At 40.1% G+C, this 25,903-nt stretch overlaps 1 pseudogene across 1 annotated transcript; it reads left to right on the top strand.

The window, feature by feature from the left end:
• Nucleotides 1-10,573: 10,573 nt before the first annotated feature.
• Nucleotides 10,574-11,296, top strand: LOC111144650 (annotated as a pseudogene). Its single transcript, XR_002640418.1, has one exon. The product of XR_002640418.1 is annotated as a translationally-controlled tumor protein pseudogene (transcript).
• Nucleotides 11,297-25,903: the final 14,607 nt, after the last annotated feature.

Genomic DNA, 25,903 nt, shown 5'->3' on the forward strand with positions numbered 1-25,903 from the left:
ACACACACACACACACACACACACAATGGAATACTATGCAGCCATCAAAAGAAATGAAATCTTGCCATTTGCAATGAAATGGATGGAACTAGAGGGTTTTATGCTTAGCGAAATAAGTCAATTGGAGAAAGACGACTATCATATGCTCTCCCTGATATGAGGAAGTGGAGATGCAACGTGGGGGGTTTGCAGGGTAGGAAAAGAATAAATGAAACAAGATGGGATCAGGAGGAAGACAAACCATAAGAGACTCTTAATGTCACAAAACAAACTGAGGGTGGTCGGGGAGAGGGGGAGGAGGGAGAGGGTGGTGGGGTTATGAACATTGGGGAGGGTATGTGCTATGGTGAGTGCTGTGAAGTGTGTAAACCTGGCAATTCACAGCCTGTACCCCTGGGGCTAATAATACATTATATGTTTATTTAAAAAAATAAAATAAATAAAATTTAAAAATAAGGGGGAAAAAAAGAAAGAAACCTGGTTGTCTTTTTTTGATATTTTCTATTTATTAATTTACCAACCAAAATATAAAAATGCCTCTACTTACCTCTATCTCAATCTTTAACCCTCCTTTCCCATTGCTATCTGCTCTGGCCTAAATTAATGCAACTGTTTTCTAACCATTTACCTAAATTCTCTTTCTCTATTTGCCACTTGGAAGCTGGGACACCTTTTGAAAATAAAAATCAATTTTTATCACTCTTCTCCATGGCATATACACTTAACAATGGTTCCTTGATCTTATTTTTTTTCTTCTAGTTCTTAATTTTTTTAATTTAAATTCAATTTAGTTAATGTACAGTACATTATTAGTTCCAGGGGTAGAACTTCGTGATTTATCAGTTGCATATAATACCCAGTGCTCATACATCAAATGTCCTCTTTAATGCCCATTATTTCTTTTTTTTTTTAATTTTATTTATTTATTTGACAGACAGAGATCACAAGTAGGCAGAGAGGCAGGCAGAGAGAGAGGAAGGGAAGCAGGCTCCCTGCAGAGCAGAGAGCCCGATGTGGGACTCGATCCCAGGACCCTGGGATCATGACCTGAGCCGAAGGCAGCGGCTTAACCCACTGAGCCACCCAGGCGCCCCTAATGCCCATTATTTAATTGCCCCACCCCCCACCCCCCCTCAGTTTGTTGTCTACAGTTTAGAGTCTCTCATCGTTTGCCTACCTCTCTATTTTCATCTTATTTTATTTTTCCTTCCTTTCCCCTAAGTTGATCTGTTTTGTTTCTTAAATTCCACATATGAGTGAAATCATATGGTAATTGTCTTTCTCTGACTGACTTACACTGCTTAGCATAATGAACTCGAGTTCCATCCGTGTCTTGCAAATGGCAAGATTTCATTCTTTTGATGGCTGAGTAATATTCCTCTGTGTGTGTATGTGCGTGCGTGTGTGTGTGTGTGTGTGTGTGTGTGTATCACATCTTCTTTATCCATTCCTCTATCTATGCGCATCTGGGCTCTTTCCACATTTTGACTATTGTGGACAGTGCTGCTATAAACATTGGGGTGCATGTGTCCCTTCAGATCGTTACATTCGTATTTTGAGGGGTAAATACCTAGTCGTGCAATTGCTGGGTCATAGGGCAGCTCTATTCTTAACTTCCTGAGGAGCCTCTATACTATTTTTCAGAGTGGCTACAGCAGTTTGCCTTCCCACTGACAGCGTAAGAGAGTTCCCCTTTCTGTGCATCTTTATCAATAATGAACATTAAGAACATTCTAACAAGGGAAACAGTGAGGAACACAGGTCTGAAGTAATGTGACATTTGTAAGGGACAATCCAGCTAAATCTGGCTGGATGTGAGAATTTACATGAGATCACAAGGGATCTAAAGTTAGGAATTATCTCACTGATAAGGAAAATCTTTTAAATGTTTGACTAAAGGTGTTTTAGGGATATGCATTTACTCAAAGTCATTCAGGAAAAAAAGACACAGAAAGAAGATGGGCAGAACAGATAGAATTTCACCATTTGTTCCGCTTAGATATGCTGAATAAATTGGAAAGGAAGAAGAAACTAATGTTTATTGGGTATGTATTAGATTACATTACATACGTACATACAATTTGCCATTTTACCTCTAGAAAACATTTTAAAAATTAATTGTTATCACTATTTTATTTCTCTCTGTTTCTGTTTCTCTCTCTCTCTCTCCCTTTAGAAAGAGAGCATACATCCAGTGTGGAGGGTGGGACAGAAGCAGAGGGAGAAAGAGAATCTTTTTTCTTTTTTTTAAAGATTTTATTTATTTATTTGACAGAGAGAGATCACAAGTAGATGGAGAGGCAGGCAGAGAGAGAGAGAGGGAAGCAGGATCTCTGCCGAGCAGAGAACCCGATGCGGGACCCGATCCCAGGACCCTGAGATCATGACCTGAGCCGAAGGCAGCAGCTCAACCCACTGAGCCACCCAGGCGCCTGGAGAAAGAGAATCTTAAAGCAGTCTCCACTCCCGATGCAGAGCTCGACACTGGGTTCCATCTCATAACCCAGAGATCATGACCTGAGCCAAAATCAAGAGTCAGATGCTTAACCAACTAAGCCACCCAGGCACTTCCTCACTATTTTAAGAAAAACAAATGAATATTTAGATTTAAGTCATAAAAAAATTATAAATGTAGTAAATCATAGACTGAATATTTGAACCTGGGTGTGTACAATTACAAAACCTATATTCTACAGTTTAATACATCTTTGGAAAGGAAATGTAAGAAGAGAGATGAAGAATAGAAATTATATTAGAAAATGTAACATGAAAAACTTGGTAAATGAAAGTTCATCTGAAAGGAAAATAGAGTTGATAGACTATTTTTTTAAAGAGTTTATTTATTTATTTGACAGAGAGAGATCACAAGTAGACAGAGAGGCAGGCAGAGAGAGAGGAGGAAGCAGGCTCCCTGCTGAGCAATGAGCCCGATGCAGGACTCGATCCCAGGACCCTGAGATCATGACCCGAGCCGAAGGCAGTCACTTAAACCACTATTTTTAAGTGATATTTTGAACCCTGATGACTAAGAGACAGAGAAACAGATAAATCTTTTTTTTTTTAATTAGAAAATGATTAAATTTTAAGCTATTGAACAGGATGTGATGGAAGGACATCTCATTAAGTAGGTAGGAGACACATAGCCAGGAGGACACATAAAGACTAAATAAATATTAAATTAGGATTTATATCTAATAACACTCACTGCGACCTTGCCCCAGTGTCCCTCTACTGCTCACCTCTTTGATGCTTGAGTCACCAGCTCTTGAATTAGCCCTGCTTCAGGGTATAGATCTCTCAAGTTGCCTCCTAACCAAGAGTCATGATTGATATCCCCAGAAGTTTAACATCAAACCAAACCTTTTGCTGACTTGTCTCTGATCTGTTGCCTCTGAACTTTAGCTTTGTTTCTTAAAACACATCTCAGCTTTGCATCCCAGTTACAGTAACTGTGATCTCTTCCTCTTAAATGAGCCTAACCCCTTGCTCTTGCATGACTCCCATATTTCCCAGATCAGGAATATTACCTCCAACTCATTCCTTGCTTTCAGGATCAGATATTCGGCACTAAATCCAGACAAGTAGGCTGTAATCTTGACAAATGTGGACAGTGCTTGCTATTTGTCTTACTATCAGCAGTTTTGTATCACTATAGAAGGGCCACCTACTGGATCATCTCCATCAACATCTCACATGTTACATTAGCTCCACCTTAAAATAATCATCATTATCATCATCATCATCATCAAAGAAACAAGTGAAAAACCTTCTCTGGAATCCACTCTAACTGTCACCATTCATAGCAAAGAAGTGTTTATATACAATAAAAGCTTGCGTTGACTCCAAATTTTGTATAAAGCAATTAGCAACTTAATGTTGTCTGACCAACCAACAGCAAGAGAGGGTGAGTTAAAGTTCTTTATGTTGAAATGGAGAGTGGGAAGAGTGCCCAGGCTGAGAAATCATAAGATTTGAATTAAGATGATGGAGAGTGGGGACCAAGTCCCAGTGTTCTCCCAGGGCAATTTCAATTAGTGCGATATCAGGGGACAGCACAAGGACAGCAGAGTCCTGGGAGCCCCAGAGAGCCATAGGATTCAGTCATCCGTGTCTATATTTGGACAGCTGCTGTGCGGTGGCAGACCGCAGCCAGGACTTGGACAAATGAGATGATTGGAACTACCAGCAATGTTGGAATTACCAACTGTGATGCTTGCACAGCTCACATCTCATTCACCTGTGAAATAACAGCACTCCCTGTTTGATACAACTGAAATTTGTGGACTCTGTGCATTGGATTATGCTAGAGTTTTCTAAAACTGTGCTTTGTTTGTGTTACTCTTTGGCCCTCTGCAATCTCTTTTTATTCTCCCCCACTTCACTAAAACTGCTTTTGTCAAGGTCATTGAAGATAACCATAGTTCTAAATCAACTACACAAATTATTTGTCTTGACTTTACTTGACCTGCATTCAATATACCTGACCACATTTTCTTTCTTCTAACGCACTCCTATCTTGGCTTCCATGACAACATCCTCTCTCTTTCTCTCTCTCTCTTTTTTTTTTCTTCTTACCACTGGGTCATTCTTTCTCAAATTTCTTTGATGTCTTTGCTTCTTCAGTCTGACCTCTAAATCCAGGAACCCCTCGGGGCTCCATCCTAAATCCTTCTCTGTGTCCAGATGATCTCATCCACATCTATGGACTAAAATAGCATATTCATGTTGATTATTATTCTCAAATTTATATTTCTATAATGGAATTCTCTTTTGTGTTTCAAGATTTCATATCCAATGGTCATCTGCACTTGATTTTCTCATATTCAGCTCAAATTTTATTAAATTTTATTATAATCAGTCTTGTTTTTGCATCCTTCGTACCTGTCCCCAGAAATACCCTCTATTTTTTAATGTTGCATCTAAGCATTTTCAGGGGTGCTACATTCAGGAACTAAGGAGTCATCCCTGATTCTTTTCTTTCCCTTTGCCCTCTATTCAGTTCGTTTTCATTTCCTGTTCATTACATGTATAAATTATATTTCAGAGTCATCCACTTCCTCCATTTCTAAAATCATCCCTTTAGTCAGACTATCATCATCTCTTATCTGAGCAACTGCAGGAGACCACTGACTGCCTTCCAGTGATTATCATTCCCTTCCATCTCTGCTTCACATCTTAGCAAGAGATCCTCTTAAGGGGTAAATTAAATAATTTTGTTCTCCTGAACCAAAATCCTCAGAAGCTTTTCTTTCAATTCAGAATAAAACCCAGTTTCTCTATCCAGTCCTGTATGATACCATCTCAGAACTAAACCACTAAGTCACTATCCCCCTTTTATCACTAAATGTCATCCCCACCTCTTTTTAAGTTCTTCTGGCATGCAAGTTCTTTTTCATCTCAGAAACTTCGAATTTGTTGTTCTTCCTCTATGGGATGATTGCCCTCTGCTCTCCTTTCTATAGGTCTCAGCGTAAATGCCACCTCCTCAAAGAAGACTTCCTTGACCATCTTAATTAAAATTGGCCCCTCCAAGTTAGTTGTTTTTTTTTTTTAACTCAGTCTTGCATGTATTCTCTTGTTAGTACTTAGCATCGTATGGAAGTGTTTATGCTTATTTACTTTAGCATGGACTAAAACTGTTGACTCTCACATTCTTAACATCGCCATAATGCCTGATGCATAGTGGACATTCACTATGGGTATATAGACCCTTTCCATACATGATTGTCAAGAGGAAATATTGTAAAGGGGAAAAAATGGGAAGTATACTATTATAGATACAGAGAATTTTTTTATTTTATTAATTATTTTTATTAACATATAATGTATTATTTGCCCCAGGGGTATAGGTCTGTGGGAGAAGATATTTTTAAACAGGAAAATTTGGTCTATAGTATTTTCTTAAGGCCATTTAAGAATCAGACCTAAAGTCAAGAGGAGATCTGGAAAAGTTGTAGGTTACAGTTCTCTTTGAGAGGCTTTGTCAATCTTGTGGGTTTTTTTCTATATAATTTAACAAGGACTGGGATCATATAATCCTATTGGTCTGTATAGGACTTTGAAATGGAAAGAGAAGAAATGGAGCTAAGATACCAAATCTTTACTTACTGCTTTCTGGAAGACAGTACAGTGAAACAGTTACATTAAAAAAAAAAAAGTTTTGGGAGTTAGCTTTCAGTAGTTGTGTGACTTTATCCAAATTATTTAACATCTTCCACCCTGAAAGTGTTCTCATTTATCAAGTGGGGATGATAATAGTACCTATCTCATTAGTCATGTGGTAAAGAATAAATGAAAAAAAATGTATATTTAGCAGTGTCTGGAATATTTTAAAACTCAATAAATGTTGTTAGCCAGTGTTATTATATTTTTAATTTAAACCTTACTTATGAGTTAATCTAGCTCTTCCCCAGGTGACAGTTCCAGCCTCAGCTAAGGCCCAACCTATGTCAACACTCTCATTATCAAATTACAGCCCTCTCAAGCATCAGAATCACACTGGGAAATTATCTAAAATGCACATTCCTGGGATGCATCCCCAGGGATTCTTTCATAAATCTTGGCTAAGACCTAAGAATACATGCTCATAATAAACACTCCAGTCTATTATTGATAAAGAAGGGGATTCCACAACCTCATTTAGGAATACGTTGGCATGAAAGAGACCTACTTCCTCATTGTAGATGGCTGATGTGCAGTTCAGAATACCTATCTTTTTGCTGATTGGAATTGAGGACAAACAAACTGGGAGATTTGTTCAAGGGAATCTTCAAAGAAATGTGTCAAAATAGGGCTCATTCAAGAAGACAATAGGATAAGGAGACCCACTGTGGAAAGTCACTGAGCTTCAGGGTATTAGAGCTTTGTCAGAATAATCTCTGTCTCTCTCTTTCTCTTTCAGTGCCTTCACCACTCCCTCCCTCTTCCTCCCCCTCTCTCCCTTTTACAATTTCCCACTCTTCTGGGTCATTCATTGGTCCTTTTATTCATAATTGTGTGGGAGGGAAATCCATCACCAAACATAAAGAAAAATCTATCCAGGAATATTTGAAAGATAACTAAAGGGATCCTTTGTTTACCTGAGGCCAAATATGCTACATAGGGTTCATAATCCTGGGGGGGAACAACAGTTACACAAATCATGAATATGCTTCATGGCAAACTAATCTTGATAACGTGTAAGATGTCTATTCAATTGTCCTCTGAATGCAGTCTGTATGTTTCCAGTTCTTTCTCTGCACTGTTGGTAAGTAGAGCCAAATATGTGACAATGGGGAGAAATTTTCATACTGATATACCAAATATCCATTTGCCTTTTTAATCTAAAACACAACATTCCTTACAAAAAAGCTACTTAAATCATGCCTTTTGTTATGTGATTCAGTGCATTCTGTCCTCAAGGTCATTTTCTTCTATTTATCTACAGACATAGTTAATGGAGTCATTTTGGTTGAATGTCATTTTTTTTTTCTGGATTGACTTTATTAAAAAAAAAAAATCAGATGTTGCAAGCATTTCTCCACGCATGCATCAAGATGTCAAAATACTACACCTTTCATTTGAAACTGGAATAATATGGGAAGTTCTTTGTTCCCCAGCTCTTGAAGAAAGGAGATATACATGTTGATACTGCCTTAGTCATCATGTTGTGAGGTCTATTATCCCAAAGGTGTCTGTGGGTGACACAAGCAGCCCATCAAAGTCTAACCTTTCCCTTTCGATATGAATTTCTGCCACCACTTTTGAGGATGAGAGTAATGAATGCTTTCATTTTAAGTGCAAGAGAATATGCAGCGTCGGTAGAGATCAGTTTCTTTGTTCTATTTACATCAAATCTTCTCTCAATTGTTGCCATTTAGTTGCCAGCATAATTGCAGATGATACCCTGTGTCCGGATGCCAGGGAGTCAGAGACGTTGTAGCAGAAGCAATTGCTAGCTAGCCTTACTTACCTCGTTCGGAAGTCAACAATAAATTGAGAAGAGGGCACTCAGGTGAAAGCACTTCAGAAAAGGTGTGCTCTGAGGGGTATCGCCTTTATTGCCCACGGCAGCGACTGCAGGACTCAAGTCCCTCAACTATTTATCCACAAATTATCCTCCTAACTTCTTCATGGCTGACATTCCCCACAGATCCGATGACTCACAGCAAATCCTCCCAACCTGCCTAGAAGGTACAGAGTCACCGGCTCTGTTGCAGGTTAGCTCACCAAGGCTAGAATAGTGTTAACTGTTTATTTGATTACTATTCATTTGTTTCATCATGTTCCAGGTTTTAAGTGAAGCACTGAAGACACAGGGATGAATAAGACATCTGTGATCACTACTGTGTGAACTTCAGTCTAGTAGAAATGAGACCCAATTAATCAATTAATTATAAGAAAGTCTGACAAATACTACAAAGTTAAGTACGTAAAGAGGAGTTTAGAAACGTTAAAAGGGCAATCTTCTTTATCGTGTGGATTAGTACAGGCACTCTGAATGCCGTGATGTTAAGGTCGAAGCTGACTTGAGGCACTGGGCAAAGAAAGAGGATTTAAAACTCCAGGAAGAGAAAAACGCATGTTCAAAGGCCCTGGGGTGAGAAAGTATAACACATTTGAGTCTCTGAACAGTGTGGTGCAGGTAGAGCGGCTGACGTAACCATGTATGGTGCTTCAGAAAGGTGAGAGCTAAATCATGGAGAGACGACTCAAGAAGTTGTGGTTAATTACCAAGAGCAATCTATAGAAGGCTTTTTAGCAGGAAAACTGAAATCATCATTGTCCCTGCCGTTAAAAGGTATGCTCTAAAAAGAACCTAGAATAGGACTAGGAAGAAAACAGGATGAATGAGCAGAGAAGGAAAGCATGCTTCTGATGTGAAGCTTAGCAATTGAAAGTACGTTAGATTATTTCATTTCCCAGGATGATGACAGGACAAGACTCAGCCTGGGGTGGGAGACACTGAGGCAGGAACTAAATGCTTAATGGATGAGGGAGCCAATGATAACAATGTGGGGTAGCCCTAGAAGCTAGAACAGGCCCTGATGCAAAGAAATAGGACTTTTTAAAAGAACAGGCCCTGATGCAAAGGAATAGGACTTTTTAAAAGAAGCTAGAGGAGCAGTGGTTTAGAAGACATGATAATGACCCAAGATCCGACAGACCACACTTCTGATCTTGAAATAAGAATTAGGTGGGAGAATGAGTGCCTCCACTTAATAAGACTGCAGGAAAATACAGCGACATCAAAGGAGAGTCGAGCTTCTTTCGAAACCAGAATTTCTTGAAAGATTTTTAACTAGTTTGAAAACACTAGCAACTTTTCCAGTTCATCACAAATGGCTTCTGAGACTTTCTCAGTGCCCTGCTCATAGGGCTGCCTTATTTCATCTGATCTCCAACTCAGCCGGGCGGGGGAGCAGAGCCTGTCCTTTGCCAAGTTGTAGGTATAGAACGCTTGGTTGTTTCTGCCAAGGAAGGTCACTCTGTAGGTCTTCTGGATTCTGTGAAGCCCAGAACTGCTCAAGGAAGGCTCACTCTTGGTTTTCCCTGCCAGGCGCTTCCCTGGGTATTCTTGTCTTACTATAATCACATCACCTACTGAAGTCATTTGTTGTTGTTGTTGTTGTTGTTTGGCTTGGTTTATTCAACTGCTTTTAAACTTTAAGCATCTCAAAGGCAGTGATTGTGAATTATTTATATTTTTGTCTTTAGTGTTTAGCAAGCAGAGTTTCTTAATTAACTAATTAATTAATTCATTAAACCTGTCCAGGTGAGGCATCTTGCTTTTTCATAGAAGGAGCTTATATTCCCCTTTTCAGCAAAACTAATGATTCCCCATACTTCTGGCTAATATAAAATGTTTTGCTACTGAGTTTCTTTAGGATATTAGCTTTTAAAGGGAAGGAATTAATATCTCTCAATAGATTTTCTGCTAAGATGAAGGGAGACACAGATTTGAGCTCATATGCCAACTCTAATCAACTGGATGTCATTCCCTACAGTACTGCTTTGAGAAGGATTTTGAGACTTTTTTCCAGGCACTGCAGGAAAGACTATCATAAGTATCATAACTGATTTGGAATCCATGTCTTTGCTTCAAGATTTGGGAATGATGGCACTTTTCCCACGTATTTCCCCACCCTAATCTAGAACTGTTTAATAGATGTTAAAGTAACAATTCTAGTGCCCTCAGGAGAGATACTAGGCTGTGTTACAATTGTAAATGCTATGCTACCTTCCAACTCTCACTAATCTTTCCTTCATGGAAATTTATGAAATCATATGGTCTCAATTATACAATCTGAGTTATCAATTATTATTTATGGCTCTGAGTTTATCTTCTTTTCCTAACAAGATGGTGGTCAATATGAAAGCAAGACTCTTCTTCCCCTGAATATTAACTTTGACTTTGGCTAAAGAAATTGTATCAGCCAGCTATTGCTGCATAAAAAACCATCCCCGCTTTTCTACCTACTCACTACCACCCCACCACACCACCACCCCCAAGTGCTCAGGCTGCACCACACTCGCTCAGAGCTCCCGGGTCCTGCTAAGGTAGTGCCACCATCGTCTCTCTCCATCCGCCATCATGATCATCTACTGGGACCTCATCAGCCATAATGAGATGTCCTCTGACATCTACAAGATCTGGGAGATCGCAGGTGGGCTGTGCCAGGAGGTGGAGGTGAAGGTGGTCAGCAGGACAGAGGGTAACACTGATGACTTGCTCATTGGTGGAAATGCCTCCACTGATAGCTGGAAGGCAAAGATACAGAAATCACAGTCATCCCTGGTGTGTTATTGTCATGAACCATCACTTGCAGGAAACCAGCTTCACAAAGGAAGCCTGTAAGAAGTACATTAAAGATTATATTAAATCAATCAAAGGCAAACTTGAGGAACAGAGCCCAGAAAGAGTAAACCCTTTTATGACAGGAGCTGCAGAACACATCAAGCACATCTTTGCTAATTTCAAAAACTACAAATTCTTTATTGGTAAAAACATGAATCCAGATGGCCTGGCTGCTCTGCTGGACTACTGTGAGGGTGGTATGACCCCATATAGGATTCTTGTTAAGGATGGTTTAGAAATGGAGAAATGTTAATGAACTTGGCTATGACTCTAGATGTATCACCTGTTGCCATAACTGGCTCTGCTCTTCATCTGCACAGCACCAGGACTTAGACAAATGGGACTGATGTCATCTTGAGCTCTTCGTTTATTTTGACCCTGATTTATTTGGAGCAGAGGCATTGTTTCTAAGAAAAAACATGTCATGTAGGCTGTCTAAAATTAAAATGCATTTAAGCTAAAATAAATAAATAAGCCCCCCGCCCCACTCTCCCCCCCCAAAAAAACAACCTGCAAAATTCAATGGCCTACAACAAACAATAAACATGTATCATTATGCTCACATTTCTTTGGATACACTACAGTGGCTCTGCCTCAAGCTTTAGGTTCTGCAGGTTGGCTGAGTTGACTCATTGCTGAGGTTTCAAGGGATAGTCAACTAGGGTAGCCCTGATCAACATATCCCCCACTTTTGGAAACAAGTAGATTGCCAAAATCGCATTGCTTCGTACCAATGGCAGAAGCACAAGGGAGCTGTCTCTAATGCATGATATTGCATGTCTTTGCTAGAATCCTACCTTAAACACTTTTTGGCCAAGTCAAGTACATGGCCAAGCTCAACATCAGTGTAGTAGAAAAGTCTACTTCATCCACCGGGAGGGGGAAGGGAAGGACGATTTGCTGAATTCCAACCCCAACAGAGTTTCTTTTCCTCAAAGTAAAAGTGGTGAAAATGGCACCTGGGTGGTTCACTTGATTAAGCGTATGGCTCTTAATTTCAGCTCCGGTCATGATCTTAGGGTCCTGGGATCAAGCCCTGCTCCAGGCTCTCTGCTCAGTGGGGAGTCTGCTTGTCTTCCTCTCCCTCTGCCCCGCCCCCCATTCTCTCTCTCTCTCTCTCTCTCAAATAAATAAATCTTTAAAAAATAATAAAAATAAAATAAAAGTGGTGATAACCTGCAGGGCTCTGAAATTGCATTATGACAACTGAGAAGAAATTGCCTGGCATACACTGGCATTCAGTAAATATTTGTTGAACTATTGAATTTCTTTTTCTACCCTAAAAGTATATACAATGTGTGATACCCGAGAGGGTTTTAGAGATTCACTGGACTTTGATCAAGGTGGGATTTCCAGATTCTATCTCTATTTCATTCTGTGACCTTAGGCAAATTCAGAAATGTTTCTCTTTATTATATTTTGCAGGTAAATCACAGATCTCGGGTGCACTGTTTTTAGAGAATATTTTGGGACTCTGAGGTACATATTATGTAAGCTGTTCCAAATATTCAAAAATGTAACTTCTAATCAGACCTCAGCAATAATGGCATGAAAAATGTCACCTGTTCAATGACTAATTTTTTGATTTTAGGTAAGAAGTGCTTTCCACTTAAGGAGTAAAATTAACCTTCCAGCCTTTTAGGCATCAGTTGTTGTAATACATAAGTCCCCAAATTGAGAATCTTTGGCTTTGAAGCTTTATTTTTTGGAAACTTTATAAATATAAATAAGTTCTCATGAAGTATTAATGCATCCTCTCCAGGCCACAGGGAAAGAAAAAAAGAAGTCATAACGAATAAACAAACTCACAAAACTCACAATATCTTTAAATATATAATGAAAGAACACATTTAAAAGGCAATAATCAGAAAACTGAGTCACCAGTAATACACCATTTAATATTTTTCTCAAAAAGTTGGGGGAAAAAATGTATGCTTTACCTAACATCATACTCACACAGGATAAAAGGCAATCTGATAGTGATCAGTGTCTCCGGGGTAAACTTGACTTTCTCCCATGGAGTTTGCATTCCTTATGGCCATTAACAATGTAAAGGGAAGTTCTGGGAGGCTATGGATTTCACTCTGTGGAATGATTATTGTTTAGAACAAGGACGGTGTCAATATTTAACATTACATTTCCTAAAATACCTGGCATAGGTTTATAAACGAGGTTAAAATATTAATAAATATTTATTCACCAATTCAATTGTATTTTTCACATATGTTGGTGTCTATCTATAAATTTGGGGCCAGAGAAAATAAGAGTTAATGCTGATACTGCACTTGGGCATCAACCTGCTAAATGTGTTACTTAATATTTTGTAGCAACTTTAAGATGTAGATACTCTTATTAATCCCCATTCTACAGATGAAAACATGGAGACATGCAGAAGGGAAGTAGTTTACTGAAATCCACAAAGCTAGCAAGTGGGATCGAAACTCGAGCTTTCTGGGTCTGTCTGTGCTTCTCACCATGATGTGACCAAGCTATCTTGGAGGGGGCTTGCTCCTTCAGGAAGGCCACATGGCACAGTGAATGTGCTTCAGACTGTTACATGACATGTTTTTTTAAAACAATGCAAATCAGGAAGCATTAAGATCTACCAGGGATCTTAAAACTTAGAACAAACAGGCCTCAATTAAAAGCCCATTTCTCCTCTTTATTAGCTCTGCAACCTTGGGCAATTTTCTTATATCCCTAGACCTTAGTTTTTGTTTTTTTTTCTGTGTCAATGGAGAGTATATTTACTTAAAAGGGTTATTAATGAGATAAGAAAGTATGCTTAGCAGAGTATTGGCATATAATAAACAGGAATTATTAATACTATTTAGTTCAAGCACCCAGGGAAATTAAATGGCTCGCCCAAGGTCATCCGTCTGGTTATAGAAAAGTGAGGTCTGAACTATGGATTTCTAGGTTCCAAGTCCAATACCTTACACTCTGTTAATGGCCACTCCTCAGGGATTTCTCACATGACTTGATAACGTGAGATAATCCAGAAAGGAAACGCATCGCCCACCAGTGTGTTTGCAAATCACGCAGGGTGGCTAGGTTTTGCAATGTGTGACACCACTCCAAGCAGCCTGCATGCTAGTGTCACACATTTTAGTCAACAGATCAGAAACCTAAGTAACAAGTATTCACAACAAAGTCAGATTTCTTCATGAGGCTTTTCCAATTAACATTTGAGGGCTCGATTAAGTTTATATCATCAATATCTATATTCCCATAGTAACTGCTTCTCCACTGCCAGCTCTACACCATAGCATTTGTCATCAATCACTTAAGAATTCCGTGCATCTATTATAGATTTCATACCTCAGTGTTCGTCTGCTAGTTTCTTGCTTAATATAATGTTATATCAAGAATTTTTTAAAATCTGCTCATTCCCAAACCATCAAATTATTTTACTCTCTCAACTCTTAAGGGAGAAGGTGTGCATGTAAGAGACATACTCTATTTGCCTGGTGTTTGGGAAATTTTAAAGCTATTCATAGACCTCATAGCATGTAAGCTATTTTGTACCCTTCTTATAGATTACATTAATAAAATTATTTATTTTGCATTTGATTTCGAGGAATTCAGTTAATGAAGCCATGCTCAAAGCCATGCTTTAAACGCCTCTGTGTTCTGCACAGCATTATTCCAGGAAGGCCCTAAACGTCGTTCTTTCAAGTCATATTTTTGACGACCCCCCAATGCTTTCTGCAAATATTTTCTCTATATACTCCGAGTCTGATTTGATTTAGCTCCACAGCTTTATAAATGTCCCTGAAACACATGGGGTATAACTATAATCGATGATTCAGCACATTTCCTTCACATAAAAATCAAATTTCCAGTGGCACCACTTACTCTTTATTGTACTGAGATCAATAGCTGCAGGAACCCTTCACCCAGGCATGTGCCCGTCTACCCAACATGTATTCATAATATCGGTCTATAAATTCAATAGAAATATTAGGTTACAGGGGCATTCATGCTCAGAATAGCAAGATTTCCTGAGTCTGGAGAGTGTGCTGCAGAGAAACTGCTCTTCTCACTACGAAACTGCTCAGAATCTTCCAGAATGGCAGGTGCACCACAAAACAGGACTCTGTAACTGTGTGTGGTGAGCAGATGGGCAGGGTGAATTTGGGGATATTTTTAGGACCTATAAAAACATTCCTTCCCATCTACTTAGTGGACTGTAAGGACTAGCATCCTTGGATACATCTATATTCCCTATTTGCTGAACTTTTTCAAATAATTTGTTGGGACCCCCTGGGGGTCAGAACAGGAGTTCTGAGCATGGTCTTAGGGGGCGTACCTCTTTCAGAGCTAATTACTCACCTGTTTTGCCATTCTTCTTGCTCATGTATTTCTTATATATTTATGTAACCATATAACTAATTACACCATGACTACATATGAAATTAATGTAACCACAAAATTGTTAATGTCCCACCTAACCTCAAAGAAACTATTCCACTGAACAAGAAGCTTCGACACAGACTTTCAAAATACACAAAGTTCGAAAGCTCTTTTGAAATTTTGGTTCTTAAAACAAGCCTGAAGCACTTTTAAATAGGTTTTCCTGATCTTAATGCTTTCTGGTTTGCATTGTTTTTAAAAAACATGTCTTTAAAAAACAAAACAAAAAAAACACGTCTTATAACTGGCAACATTTTCTAAGGCTTTGCTCAAAGAAGCTCATTGGTAACTGATCTAGATCGAACCTTTTACCTATCCTCCCCTCCCCCAAAAACACGCTTTGGATGGACTTTCACTGACTTTTGCCCCAATTAAGATTCCACCAAAAGACTTGCTCTTATGAGGTAGGAAAATCAGTTTGACGAGAGAGCGAGGTTTTGTTACCAAATATATCTGATGAGTCCTTATGATTTTTTATTTCAGGAACTAGGTTAAGAAGAGAAGGACAAAGAAAAAAGCTAAATTGCTATGCATAATAAAACACAGGCAACAGTGGCATTTCTGGGTGTGGCCTAAAAGGCAGGATGGGAGGTCCCAGGGATGAAATGAAGACAGGAAAATCCAGGCGTGGGACGAGAGAGGGTGGGGTGGGGTTTGTCCTACAATAGGAAGCAATGTCTGAAGTGATAAGGGCATCCAGGAGATGGTGGTGAGGATGCTGGGCATTTTAGTAGAAGCAGCATGCCAGTGTTTCAAGTGTTGACTCCACCATGACCTTATAGTCCCATTCCTTACTCCTGATCTTCATCAAAAAGACTGCCACACACAGCTGCCTATGTGAATGGCATTTTTAAAAAGTTAGCAGTATTTGGCGCCTGGTGGCTCAATTGATTAAGTGACTGCCTTCGGCTCAGGTCATGAGCCTGGAGTCCCAGAATCGAGTCCCGAATCAGGCTCCCTACTCGGCAGGGAGTCTGCTTCTCACTCTGACCCTTGACCTTCTCATGCTTTCTCTCTCTCTCTCTCTCTTTCTCTCAAATAAATAAAATCTTAAAAAAAAAAAAAGTTAGCATTATTTGTACCCAAAGTGTGGCTTAGAGAAGACCAAAGGGGTCTAAGAAGTGAAGAAGTAAGTCAAAAATTAAATAAGAATTGATCAGAAATAGGAGGTGGGTGGGAAAGAGGAGTAGAGGATATCTGTGTTTCCAAAGAATATCTGGGTTCTGAGAGGAAAAGGAGATCCTGCTTTTCCTACCATACAAACTGACTCATTTGGTATCAAATGATGGGCTTGGGCACGGGTGGACTAATATATGATAACACAAGGATGTTTATAGACTTGAGTCAGAATTTAAGATTGAGAGGATAAGCAGAGCAGAATGACTTGCCTCTGCTTTTTCCATCCTCCTTGCTTCCTCCCACCCCACTTAACTGCTGGCTTCTCTCATCCTCAGTTTTTTGAGCTTTGGGTCCTGGAAACGGAAGGAAGAGGAAGAGTCTAAAATGAGAGCTGGTGAAGTGGATTAGCTATATACTTCCACATTGCTCTTTCAAGTGTCCCTGCATCATCCAGTCATCTCTCCACACAACCATATACCTCGGACACGCTCTGGATTATTCAGTGTCTTCTAGCTTCGGTGTTTTGTGTTGTTTTAAAGCTCATTTATTTATTTGTTTTTATTTGAAAGAAAAAGAAGGTGTGTGCCTAAGCATGAAAAGGAACAGAGGGAGAGAGAGAATCCCAAGCAAACTCCCCACTGAGGGCAGAGCCCAACATGGGGCTGGATCCCAGGACCCTGAGATCATGACCTGAGCTCAAATCAAGAGTCAGATGCTTAACCAACTGCGCCACCCAGGCACCCCTAGCTTAGGTTTTAAAGAGAGAATTTGGTATATCAGGCACTGAAGTGAGTCTTGCCAATGGGATTGAAAAAGTGAAGACCAATGTAAGGATCAATGCTCTGAGATGGAACAGAAATGTCATTTATAGGAGCCTATGGCTTCCCTCTGTTTCTTTAATTTTTGAGAAGTGATCAATAGATTAATGAGTATTTCAAAAGCGATACACAGTTGATACACATCAACTGAAAGATGTCTCTATAAGGACATCCCTAAAGCAGAATCAGAGTTAACCATTCGATATCGTGACCAATGTATCAGAAGTGATACATTTTAGTTCACTTCTGTTTAGAGAACTTGCTGTTTAATCTTCCCCATGACCTATTAGACCTCTGCCCATCAGCAGCAATAACATAAAACCTCAGATACCAACTTTACGTACAGTAAGATGGTTTAGAACGTGCACAGGAGAACATACAGACCACGCAGGTGCCACAATGCCCTCATTATGAAACTTGGGGCAAGACAGTTAACATATCTGAAATGTCCTCTTCTCATCAACAGAATAATCATAACCAAGAATGTTTTGTGGGAATTAACATATGTTATCTGAAAAGTGGTTTTAGCCAATGAGTAAAGTCAATGGCTTAGAATGTCTGTTAGTTTTATTCTAGATAGCCATCTGGGCTAGCTTTCTCATACCCTTGCCTTTCCTGCCCTAGCACACCACACTTTGCCATTTGTTATTATCTGCAAAGCCAAACAGCCTCATAGGCGAAATACATTTTTAATGCTCAGAGTCGGGAGTCTTGCTAGTGACTGCACGGAGAGAGATTTTTGGCCCTGCTTGATTGTAGCAATTGTGCATGTAAGAGAATGGAAAGGCTGGAAGCCAGAGTATCAGCCAAGCAAACGCCACAGATGCCAATCTCATTTAAAAATAGTTAAAAGCTATGTTTTCAAAGGCAGTAGACACACACACACACAAACACACACCCTAATACCACCACTACCAAAGCATTAGCTATTTGCTTCCCAAAGCCAAAATAAACTATTTACATTTTACTCTCATTTTCTCTTTTTGGAGATGTTTTTCTATAGGAGTAAATAATACCTAATTTCCCCCCAACCCACATAAATTCTCAGAACTTTCAATGCCTCTTTAATGGTTAAAAAGGAGTGGATAACCTCATCGTGTATTTGCTATGTGGCTCAAGCTATGCTAAGAGTTATGCTAAGAGTTCTGCATCTTGGCTGGGATACCTCCCAGTTGTTGTCTTTGATTTATGGGTACAAGGAAGTTAAGTAATTCCCTCAAAGTTCTATGAGCGATGAGTGCTAAATGCTACCCCAGTCTGTCTTTCTGACTCCAGAATTCATGCAATTAATCTTCATTTGACATTGCCTTTCAAGTTCTTCACTATTAAGATTTATACATATTGTGAGCATACCATTTGTATATCTTAACATTATTTATATACATTATTAACATTAGTGCACTTTTCTGTAACAGGCACTGTTCTAAGTTCTGTATATGTATTATTTCATTTGATCACCAAGACCTTACCATGAGGTTGGAATTGTTTTTATCATTCCCAATCTACAGGTGAGTAAACTGAGGCATGAATGGGGTGGTAATTTGACAGAGATTACACTGTTATTAAGTTGGAGAGAAAGGAGCATCTGGGTGGCTCAGTCGGTTAAGCATCTGCCTTGAGCTCAGGTCATGATTCTAGGGTCCCAGAATCGAGCCCCACAACCCGCATCAGGCTCCTTGCACTTGCTTCTCCCTTTCCCTCTCCCCCGTTTGTGCTGTCAAATAAATAAATAAAATTTTAAAAATAATAATAAATTAGAGAGATAGGACGCAGACCCAAATCCTCCTAGTCTGCATGCCTTGCCTGCCCCCCACCCTGCCCCAGGGCCACACTCAGGATTATGAGCCACTAGCACCTAAGTCACAGGCCACCTTTATAACCCCACACAGTCTGCTGCATCATCAGCACACCAGATGTCTGCCATTGAGAATGCATGCACACTCAGTGCTTTCCCCAAGCCTTAGTCCCCACACCTGGGACTTTTCTTCCCTTCCTACTCCCCTGGGCTCACCTGGAGAAACTCCTTCATCCTCTGAGGCCTCCAGGGTCACTTTCACCTCTGGACCTCTCTTCCCACCTCTCTTCCCTAGACCACATTATTTCCAACAGCACTATGACTGGTCTTGTAGTGTGCCCGTCCTCCCATTATGTCCCTGTTGATTCCTTACCATGCTCTCTCCTCTAGAGGACTAGCTCTCAAAGGAGGGGTGGTGTTGGTGGAGGTCACCAAGAGGACATGACCTCCAGTTGCCCTTGAGCTGGAGCTGGGTAATTGGAGGCTTCTCCCCATCCCCTGCCTTTGGAATGGACCTTCTGCCTCCTCTCCCCACACCTGAAGGTGTTTTCAGGGATGCAGTGTTGAGAGGGTAATATGATATTGGGATCATCTGGTAGCATACCTGACCAAACCCCACAAAGGCCTCTGGGTAAACTTTCGATTCTGGCTGCCGGGTGTGGAGATGCACTCGTCCTGCAGACGCCCAGGACAAGACTGGTGGGTAAGTTTCCTCTCTTATTATATCTGCTGCATACTGATCTGGCGGAGCCTGCGTCTTTCTTGGGTCACTTCCCGCCCTCAGTGCAGGGGGTGCCCGGTTTCCGCTGTCACTTGGGAAGCTCCCCAGGTATCAGACCAACAGATGGCATTTTGTTCTTCTGTGTTCTGTAATGTCTGGCAAAATGACTGGCATATAGGAGATACACATTTAATTATATGTTGAATTGAATTCAGTACAGCCATTTCAGCTGTCCCTTTGATTCTACACCCAGTAGGGATTACACCAAAATCAGAGCCCCTTCCCCTAGTTGTGCTCTGATTAGAAAATTTTAGTGAACAAACCACAGGTTTGGTTCTTGTTCAGAATCATTCTGTCCATGACTTTTGTTTCTCTAAGATAATTTTAGCTCAGTTAAAAATAACTGTTTGGTGGTGCGCCTGGGTGGCTCAGTTGTTAAGCATCTGCCTTCGGCCCAGGTCATGATCCCAGTGTCCTGGGATCGAGCCCCATATCAGGCTCCCTGCTTGGCAGGGAGTCTGCTTCTCCCTCTCCCTCTGCATATATGCCCTCTCTGTCTCTCTCTCTCTGATAAATAAATAAAATCTTAAAAAAATATTAAAAAAAATATTAAAAAAAAAATAACTGTTTGGTGGTGCGCCTGGGTGGTGTAGCCGGTTGAACCTCGACTCTTGGTTTTGGCTCAGGTTGTGATCTCAGGGTTGGGAGACTGAGCCCAGTGCCAAGCTTCTTGCTCAGCATGGAGTGTGCTTAAGATTCTCATTTTCTTTCCCCCTGTACTGTGCCCCTCCCCCTCCCACTCTGCCCATGATGGTGTGTGCTCTTTCTCTCTCTTTCTCTCTCTCAAAATGAAGTAAATCTTTTAAAAAGGTGGTGGGGGGGGGGGACCTCAGTCATTATGCTTCTGCCTTTGGCTGGGGTCCTGGGGTTGAGCGCCACATCAGTCTCCCTGCTCGGTGGGAGGCCTCCTTCTCCCTCTCCCACTCCCTCTGCTTGTATTCCCTCTCTTGCTGTGTCTCTGTGAAATAAATGGGTACAATCTTAAAAAGAAAAACAAAAACGATTTGGTTCTCTATATATGAACATAGGGGTCTTGAGTTAGCACTTTGGCTTGGACCCTCCTCTCTGACATTCTCCTTCATTTACTTTCCATTAATGGTTGACACCCAGACATTTTACAAATTACTTTTGGCTGTTAGTGATATTTACCAGTTCTTCTTAAAAGTACCGTGTGTTCAGATTAAGACACCAATTTTAGAACCGTCCCCTATAAAATCTGATGCTTCCTGTATGATGCTAATATTAGTTTCTTCATGTGTTCCAAATTTTCACTCTTAATATTGTTTCATTATGAGAAGTAATGTTGGTGTGAAAATCTAATTTAATATACTAGGCTTGCAACAATCTCTCATATTGATGTCGGAAGCTGTCCCAGTCCCCTTGCAGAGCAGAGGCAGGAGGTGGAAATGGGAGGCAGCCCTGGCAAAAGCACAAAGGCCAGGAGGAGAAGGAGAGACCATCCTGGGGAATTTTGCCAGAAGACCATTGCATGCAGACTTTGGTTTTCTAAACCCTTTGTTCTCTATAGCGTTTTGTACCTCCCTGTTGCCTTAGCTTCCGCCTTTCTGTCTATTCTGCGTGGATGTTCCCCATCTGACGCATGTTCTCATTAGTCCTGTGATTGTACTTGCTTTAATACTCTTCCAAAATCTCCCCCTATCAGTTACTCTGAATGTTGCCACTTCTTCTGTTCCACCTCCAGTACCACACTTCCCCTACCCTCCCTATTCACCTGTGACTGGGGATTGACCTATTAGATCTCTTCACTCTCCAGACTGCCCAGATCTACACGGTCTTGCCTGCTGCACTGGTTTTTACATTTGACTTAATGTCTCATCCTCAGAGTCTGACAACACAGGAGAAATGACTAAATTCTTTTTCCCCCCTTAGATGGCATAATAGAAATATTACTGAAATATAACTTGCGTCTGGTCCAGTTTCTGTTCTTAGTGAGCTCTAGAAACTTAAGCAAACAATCAATGAGGCATGGAACGTCAGAGTAACTTGTATCATCTTTTCAGTATACAAATTCTTTTTTTTTTAAGATTTTATTTATTTATTTGATAGGCAGAGATCACAAGTAGGCAGAGAGGCAGGCGGGGGTGGGGGGTGGGAAGCAGGCTCTCTGCTGATTAGGGAGCATGATGCGGGACTCCATCCCAGGACCCTGGGATCATGACCTGAGCTGAAGGCAGAGGCTTTAACCCACTGAGCCACCCAGGCACCCCCAGTATACAAATTCTTATGCTCGATCCTAGACCTATTGATTTGGAATCCCTGGAAGTAGAATCTCAGGAATGTGTATTTTTCAGACTCTAGATGATACTAATGTCTACCCTTGGGTTAGAAAAACAACTCAGTTTTGATATCTCAAATTTCTCTCCTAAGGCTATTTCCCTATCAAAAGTTTTCCTTTCAAGAATTCTTTAAGAATCAGAAATTTTAATAACTTGACTTTGTATTTATCTAAAATGGAGAAATTACTTTTTTTTTCTATAATGTATTTAGCTCTGTTTTAGTATATTATTTCAGGAGATTATCATGACTCAGGCTACACTTTTATTTTTTAAGTAAGAAAGAAAATTTGAGTTATCTGGAAGAATAACCACAAGGAAGACTTATTAAATTCTAAGTCATTGTTGCACAGATTCTTCAAAATTGTCTGGTGTCACTGTTAATTATCATTAGCAGTGATGAATGGCATAGTTTATGATTTCTGAGCAACTGACTTTCCCTTAAAAGGCCACTGGGATTGTACCTAACAACATCATGCCTTCTACGTGGAATAACTGTTGCCCCATAGCAATAGAGTCCATACTGTAAGACATGAAAATTTTAAATAGAAAAAAAAAAAAAAAAGCCATGATGCTGACCCAGCTGCTTGCTGGAAGTGGAGAGGAAACATTAGGGGGAAAGGAGAAGAATTAATTTATAATCTAGCAGGGGAAGTTGCATAACCTCCTTGGCTTCTGCCTAATGGGGTAGGTTTTTTCACTTGATTTTCAAGTTGAAAATCGTTTCTTCCTACACAAAGACTGGAAGTTTACAGAATTTTTTCAACTATCACATCAGAAGGCAAGCAGAAAAAGTTGTCCTTTGGGGGTAACTAGTAAGAGTCATTTTGTGGTGAATGCACTGAAAGAAATAAAGCTTTTAACAGAAACTAAGAAATCAGAAGAGCGATAAGTAGGGCTATGAATTTACAATTGATAGACTATCTGGAAATCCTGAGTTATTTTGCAGAGAGTGAGAATTCTCTGCATTTATTTTTGAAGCCATCGTCCTGGACATTGCCCATTTTGGCAAAGATCAAGAACAGCACAAATACCTAACAAATGGCAGGGAGCCAGAAAAAGGTCTGGGATGTACAAAAGCAAAGAATTCATTACGGATGCCCCTGAATGGTGATTTACCACATTCTCGGTAGACAAGTGTCAACATCAATATTGCACACTCTAGGACTGCCTGGGTGGCTCAGTCGGTTAAGCATCCAGTTCTTGATTTTGGCTCAGGTCATGATCTCAGGATTGTGAGATCGAGTCCTGTGTTGGGCTCTTTGCTAGGCATGAAGCCTGCTTAAAATATTCTCTCTCTCCCTCTCTCTCTTCCTTCACTCCCTCCCCTATAACTCTTAAAAAAAATAATGCTCACTCTACAGAGCTGGTTTTACTTTCTCTCTGTGTACATTTAAGTTAATCATTTGGTAAACTGCATAATACTAATTTTGTTTTTTTCTAATCCATTTGCTTGTCTATATACATCTTGAATAAAGACATACTTAAAGGATAGTTTTACAGGACTGAGTGGACCTAACTAGTCATTAAGCAGAACCTAAAACAAAAATAGTACAGCCTTAACAGAATGGTGGCTGGGGAATGTCAAGTTGTGTTTCCTTTCTTTCTAGGAGGGTAAATCCTGGCAGGGGGTACAGCCTTAAGTGTGGAATAAAGTCAGGTCTCCTTCTGCACAAATGCTCTGTCTTCTCTCCTTTCCTTTTACCCCCCCCCAGTAATCCCCCCACTTCCTTTCTTCCTCCCCTTTCTGCATCCTTCTATCCCTACCATAAACCTAGCCTGTGAAGCAAACACATGCCTGTTTTCCTTCTTTTCTTTATTTTCCTCTATGCCTAATGAAAAATGCCCCAAAAGGTCCCCTGTCTGGATGAGCCCAGTCCCAGCCCAGAAATGATGTTCTGCAGTGCAGAGCTCTTGCTGAGTTGGACACACACGGAAGCACTAAGATAACAGGGTACTCAGATGATGCTGTCTGGTGAACTCAAGTGAGGCAGCTGCACGTAAGAAGGATGAAAAGGCACTTTAAAGATGTACTGAAGCATGGCGATGGGCAATCTGGCCTGGCAGGAGCTCCCAGGTAGTAGCTAACGCAGTCACAGGGAATGACTTGATGCTTAGGAATGGAGAACTATGTTTCAGGTGAATGGGAGTCTATAGTAGCTGATCCCAAAACTCTGGAAGTTGTATTGTCTTTTCTAATGCGGGATTCTCTCCCAGTGATCAATCTCTCTAGCCATACTGGGATCGATGTAAGTAGTGTCAATTTCTAAAAAGTAGGGTGGTTTGAAGATAGCTCAATGTATTATACAAATAAAGTATATATGTATATACATATACATATACATATACATATATATAATACTTAATAAAAGTATGAGCCACAGCACTTTGGATACATTGTGAAACAAGCTAACTAATCCTACAAAGAGAGCTTTTGGTTTTTTGTCATGTAAGGTACACACGGTTATGCCTAACCCTCAAATTAGATGGACAGGTGGAAAGCAGGATATGAGGAAATGTATGTAGAAAATTGAGCATTATGGCCAAGTAGTCTGAAAATGCAGGCAGAATAATGGATTTTCCATTGCAATATTCATATTTGGAGGTCAGCCTTTGGTGGTGGGGCAGGGGAAAGTGGTTAAGAAAGTACATGGAACTAAGGGACAGCCAATGAACCCGGGCCCTAAGGACAGAGCAGAACGTACAACCTGTAACATGATAGTGCACGATGTATTGACTTCCTAAAGCAAATTCAGACGAGTTTATGTTAAGTGTCTTATAGCCTCTCTCCAAAGAGCGCAGTATGGTCACTCCCACATGAAAGCACAACAGAGAGTGCTCTGTTCTCTTAGGTGTTCATAGTACATAGCACCCGGGCATCAACTTCTGATTTCAGCTCAGGTCATGATATCAGGGTCCTGGGATCCAGCGTCATGTGGGGCTCTGTGCTCAGTGGGGAGTCTGCTTGTCTCCCTCTGTCCCTCTCCCTGCTGCTGCTCCTGCTCCCGTTGTGCTTGCTCGCTCTCTTGAAAATAAATAAAATCTTAAAAAAAAAAAAACTTTAATATAAATCTTTAAAAAAAATAACATGTCCCATGTTCACATGGAACATGTTATTCCGTGTTCAACAGCATGGTCATAGTGAACACAATTTAGTAATTCCTTAATATCTTCTCTATCCTGCTCATGTTGAAATTCCTTCAGTTGTTTAGAAAAGAAATGTCCTTCTAGCTACAAGTCCAAACAAGAATCAATCCAGGACCAGACATCACATGTGGTTGTACATTCGTTCATTTTCTCTTATTCAAGAAGAGTGTTTTTTGTTTTGTTTTTAATGGCAGAAACATTGAAAAATAAATAAACCCTACCATTTCCCTAGGAATATCCTAACTTTCTGGACTTGTCTATGTCTTCGTAGGGACATTTTTTTTTCTTTTTTTGCACTTCTCCACTTTCTGAGTTTGCAGTGCTTTGGAAATTATCTCTAAAGTCTTGAGTTAAAATTAAGCATTTATATTTAACATGTTTGAAGTGCTATTGTCTACTACATGTTGCAACCTATGAAAGGACACAAAGTAATATCTCATCATTAGCAATGTCATTTTCACCACTGGATCAGATATATGGCGTACATATCCCTCTATTACTCCTATATTCTGCCTTGTGAGGAGAGAGTAATCAGTTCGGTGTTTTTCTGCCCCCCATTCAATTACACAGCTCCCCATCAAAAATTCACCTAGTGGGTTTAATGCGAAGTGATAGGTCTTTACCAAATCGAAAATTCTACAAATGGTTGAAAAATTATTTTCTATTTTACCATGTTGGGTTTTTTTTTTTTTTTTT

Source organism: Enhydra lutris, unplaced genomic scaffold (genome assembly GCF_002288905.1).
Source record: "Enhydra lutris kenyoni isolate GAN:26980312 unplaced genomic scaffold, ASM228890v2 scaffoldscaffold11, whole genome shotgun sequence".
Lineage (NCBI taxonomy): Eukaryota > Metazoa > Chordata > Mammalia > Carnivora > Mustelidae > Enhydra > Enhydra lutris.